The sequence below is a fragment of the Micrasema longulum genome, unplaced genomic scaffold (assembly GCF_059751315.1).
Source record: "Micrasema longulum isolate JH-2025_06_02 unplaced genomic scaffold, ASM5975131v1 h1tg000605l, whole genome shotgun sequence".
NCBI lineage: Eukaryota > Metazoa > Arthropoda > Insecta > Trichoptera > Brachycentridae > Micrasema > Micrasema longulum.
The window spans coordinates 513743-519361 of NW_028277801.1; positions in this window are offsets into that span (position 1 = coordinate 513743).

Sequence of the window (5619 nt, forward strand, 5' to 3'; positions counted from 1 at the left end):
TAAAACTGAAGTAATACATGCAGAGAGTTATACTTATTTCTAGGACTGCATTAAATCAACCAGATAAGCGACTAGAGAATCCCAAACTGTAGCATATCACTCTTTGAATATCGAATAATAAGTTTTAAAAGGCTATAATTAACATTGAATAAATATTTTTGCAAATAGATATAAAAATAACTAGCATCATCAATTATAACTGTACTTTCATTTAAGGGATTTTGAGTATTATACAATTAAAATCTATAACCTACTTCTACTGTCTATTAAAACAATTATAAATGTGAAAATGTTCAAAACGACTTTAGAAAAATGGACAGTGGAGCTGTGTTAAAATAAAATGTATTGTGTATGCAGACAATTGGTAAAATTCTATAAAAAAATACAAAACAAATTTGTTTGAAAATGTCCTAACAAGACGAAACGCGTCACAATATACCCTTTGTATATTTTATAAAAAATAAAGTAGAATTATAATCCAATAGGCTTGTTTTATTTTGGATACATTACCAAAAAATCCAAATGTAAAATAGATTCTTTCATTTACTCAAACCAATATTGAATCAACTGCTCCACAAATGTATAGTTTATGTTATGTTTTTTTGTTTTATTATACGTTTTAAAATGTAAATAATATAGGTGAACATAAATTAAATATAAACTTAAATACGTGTTTAAAACTGTCGGAATATTTTTTTAATTATCTCTGTATATAAAGTCTTCTTTGTTTATTCTAACATGTAAAAATATTTTTATAAAGTATATTCACATTATTTTTATTATTCTTCTTCTTCTTCAGCCTTATTCTTTCTTTCCTTATTCTTTCCACTGCTGGATAAAAGCCTTTTCCAAACGTCTCCATTCCTTTATATCACCCTTTTTCATCATCCATGTCATCGACCCATCTTTTCTGTGGCCTTCCAACACTTCTTTTGTTTGCCCATGGTCTCCACTTATTCTGGGTGTTCACCTGCCATTATTTTGCCTCACCAAGTGTTCTGCCCACTGCCATTTCAATTTCGCTGCACGATCCATGATATCCACGACTCCGGTTCGGCGCCTTATTTCTTCATTTCTTACTCTGACATCTGTCTTTCCATGGACCGTTGCGTGCATTTTAATTTCTGACTACTCTTTTGTGTTATAGACATGGTTTCTAGTCCGTATGTTGTCATCGGCAATATGCACGATTCATATACTTGTCTTTTTAAGCATATAGGGACTTCTTTATTTTCAAAAATATATTTCGCTGTCTGATTATCTTTACCAAGTTTGACTTTGTGTCCTAGATATATGTATTCATCAACCAAACCAATCTTAATCCAATATTAATTTCCAAATCAATCCTTTTTGAAGGCTCATGTAGTTCTATTATCATTTTGCCTAGTTCATCCATTATTATTATTGGTAACCTTTGTTTATAATTGAAATAAAATGAATACCTAAATAACTACAGTAAAGCATTTATATTCTTCATTAATCTATTCTTGGGCGGTGCTTACAAACGCTATCTTCATTGATACATATCGAGGCAGTATAAACTAACATTGATATTTATGTATGAAAATGTGTATATTTCTTATGAAAATTAAATGTATCTTCATCGGTAACCTGTAATTGAACATGTTTAGAAGTAAAATTATAAACATATTCTATTTCTCATACTGAAAGCTTAATTTTACTTTGTACAAAAAATTGAGGATATATTTTAACTTTCCATTAAAATACGGACCCTGGGGGAGTAGTAATGAATGTAGAATAAGATGAAATTCAATTGATCTGTTTCCAACTCCTAAAAATGGTAAAAAATAGAAAAATAATACTAATTAATAATATTTTGGTATGCCAAAATGTTTGAAGACATATGGATTTCATTCCCAAGAGAGTTATTAACATATTTTTACTTCACAAAAGTCAATAGATAGAAGAGTTGAGGAAACGTGGATATTTAAACATTGACAGAATAGTGAATGTCAATCCAACCAATAATTCATCATAAGACCCGTAGATGCCTAGACTTCCACATTCTGTTATCAAAAATGTTTTTCTTTCTCTGTTGCAAATAAATATTAATCTTAATAACTCCCTAAAGAGTGACATCCAGCCTGTCTACAAACATTCAAACATACTTGAAATGCTCTTGATTAAACTAACTGGTATAATTTTATTTTTTTAAATTTTCATTCGTTGCCTAGAAGGTGAAATAATTAAATCAGATGTATCTGACCTACATCAATAAAGGTTTCAGCTCTTTAACTTCACAAAAATCAACAGACGGAAGAATTGAAGGTATAAAGATGCTGAAACATATTTATTTACATACATAAGTTTATTGTGCATTATTTGAGACATAAGTCCCAACTCCATGGGACTAAAAGTCCCGTGTGTCCTAACACATGACTTTTACATAGGAAAAATAGTGAATTTTAGGCAGTATGTAAAGTGGCCACTTGCAGCCAATGCCAGGTCATAAACCCTGTAAATGCCTAGACTTCCATATATCCTTCTCTAAAGTGTTCTCCATTAAAACAAACATTTACAAACATGTTGTTTAAACATGATCTTAATTGTACTAAACACATAGTGGTTTAAGTGGATAGTAGAAAGTGCTTGAGTGAAATTTTTTTATTTGCACATTATAAATCCATGAACCATCTACCTCTCACTGGTTTGCCTACCTTTAATCTAATAAGTGGCGCAATCATTGTTTATTGTTTCTTTAAATGCTTTTCTTATTTATTGTTATGTTGGCTGTTTAACATTGGAAAAGGGCATTTATGTGAAAATTGTGTTAATTTATGTGATTATTTATAAGTTAAAATACTGTACTGAAGTGTGATTGAGAACCATTGAATCGGCTTAAATATATAATAAAGCTATTGCCGAATTGCTGATAAACCTTAAAAACAGGGTCCAAACCAAGGTACCAATTACATAAGTATTATTGTAATCTTTATACCTATTTAATGATCCTTAGGAAATTCCACAATCAGATAATAAATTGGAATATTATACTTTTCAACTTCCTGTTCTTAGAGAAATTAATAATAACTCCTTAAGTTCTCAAACCAAAAAGTTAAAATATGGATTTTATAAGTTTTGTCTTTGGAAAATGATGTTTATTAGTGCAATTCTTGGAGTTATTATATTTTTTGAGAAATATTTACTTTCCAATGATTTGCCAAACATTTATAAAAATTAAAAGATATTTTCAAAATTTGTCAAATGTTATTGTTTGATTTGTGGAAAACATATTACTAATTATTACCTTAAATATCAATATGAAGTACCTACCCAAATAAGTGAATAAACTCACAGATCAAACAATTATCTCTAAGGGCTTATCTCATAGCCATATAAGAATTATTTAACTAATTCAACGGACATAAGATAATACATACTGAAATTAGTGGCCATAGTGCAGGAGCAGGATTGTAAAATATACACTAAAATTAGTTTATGGCAGTGATATGAAAATTAAGCTAGATTAGTGTTTTAATAGCATCAATAACAAAATAAAGAATCCTATGAAAACAATATTATAATCTTATCATTTCTGTAAAGCGTTCGTTCATGTCCGTTTTTTATATGGTTAATATTACAGACAAGACACAATTCTTGCACGCACTTCTTACGAATTCAAAATGCCATTTTTTTTACTGTTACCCATGTGTAAGGTGAGTCTGTTTCTGGCCAGATGAAGAATACAGTTCTGTGTGTGGAATATAACCAGAATCCTGGATGAGTGTTTTTGACTTGATAGCTTCTCTCAGATAAAAATCCTTAAAAAGGAAATCGAGTATGGATATATCCACCCAGTCAGGTAGTGCTATTCAATATGAAATATTAGTTTATTAGGTGGTTTTACGCTGTAATATTTCACTGTCCCTGGATTGGTATCTGAAGCGTAAGATTGATCACCTTACTTTTCTGTCGAGATACACTGCATGTAGTTTTTAAATGCAGTATACTTTGCATTATCAGAAGTGGATTAGGGTTTGATGATGATGATGATAAAGGTGAGTGAAGTTTTTGACTAATATTCAATTTAGCCACCAGGTGTATGATACACCTCCATTCCTACCAATCCTGCGCCAAACTTGGGGCAGTGTTTAATGAGGACCCTGTTAGTTCCTTTATTTGGCCAGTCCGATTTGTAGAAGACCATCCTTTTGTTCGTTTATCCTCAACTGCCCTTTTACTATTAGATTTTCAGAGACTCTCTCGTTATTTCATGTAATATGTCTGAAAAGGGGTAATATTTTATTAATAGGGACTTAAATAAGTTCTGGCTGTTTCCCAGCCGATGGTGTTATTTTAGCCTTTTTACATCGGGGAATACTACGGCCAACTTCATTGCGAAGCTCATATGGCTTGAAAATACGGTAAATGTTATTCCAGCGAAGTTTAAACAACATGTTTTTCAAAGCGTGGAACATGTTAAATTTTGTGCCCAAAGGAGTATTTGCGGGGAATTTTACTGCATTCTTTTATCAAAAAAAAAATCTCCAGCTGAAGCACATGTAATTTTTGTGGAGACTTACAGTGACTATTCTCTGTTGAAACATCTGCGCAGTTGAGGCTGTTCACGGAGCAGGGACAAGATAATATTTTCATGTCTATTGTCACAACAAACTACAGTGCATCGCCAATAATGAGAATTCATGCGTGTGCAAATGATATAGACATATTTAATATAAAAACAACAAACCATCACGCCGTTTCTCCGCAAGGGTGGGCAGAAAGGATAGAACGCCACATAACTCTATCTTTGCATACATATCTCGCTTCTTCTACATTCATACATCTTATCATGCACGCGCGCCGATTATTCCGACTTTTGACTTGTCCATCTTTAAGTATTTGTTGGATTTGGTCATGCCAAGTCTTTCTCGGTCTACCTCTATTTCTGCATCCAACAACATTCACATTGTAAATATTCTTAGCCGTTCTTTCGCTGTCCATTCGTTCTACATCTCTAAACCAGCGCAGAGCTCCTTTCTTGATTTTATCGATAATGCTTTTAAATTTAAATAACAATTTAAATTTAATATAGCACTTTTGAATTTTAAAAGGCAATGTATTAAGAGTTACAGGTGGTTGTGTACTACATGTTCCTGAACTAAGGGCTGAATTATAAGAATGACCACTGTATTTATTTATTTATTATTATTTTATTTTTTTTGTTTTTTTTTACAATTTACATAAGAGGTAAAACAAAGTAATAAAAATTAATGATAATTACATAGCAATGAAATACGTATTAACAGTAAAAATAGTAAACAAAAAAACCCACAAAGAAATGGCCTGTTCGTGGGTATACAAGAAATGTTTATGAATTTTTGCTCCTATAATAAATCGACAGGTATAATATTTTTGTGTAATATAAGAAAGAGAAAGGAAAATATTCTGTAAAAGATTATAAGGTACTTTTTTATTTTAAAGTAATTAAAAAAGGAAATGAAAAAGATTAAAAAAACATTAAAATATTCCTTATTTCTAAAGGGCAACAAAATATATCATAGAAAAAAAGAATTAATATCTTTAGTTTGAATCCAGGATAGTGCGTGTTTTTTAAAATAAGAAAAAATTTTAAAGCATGGGATCCATGAAATATTA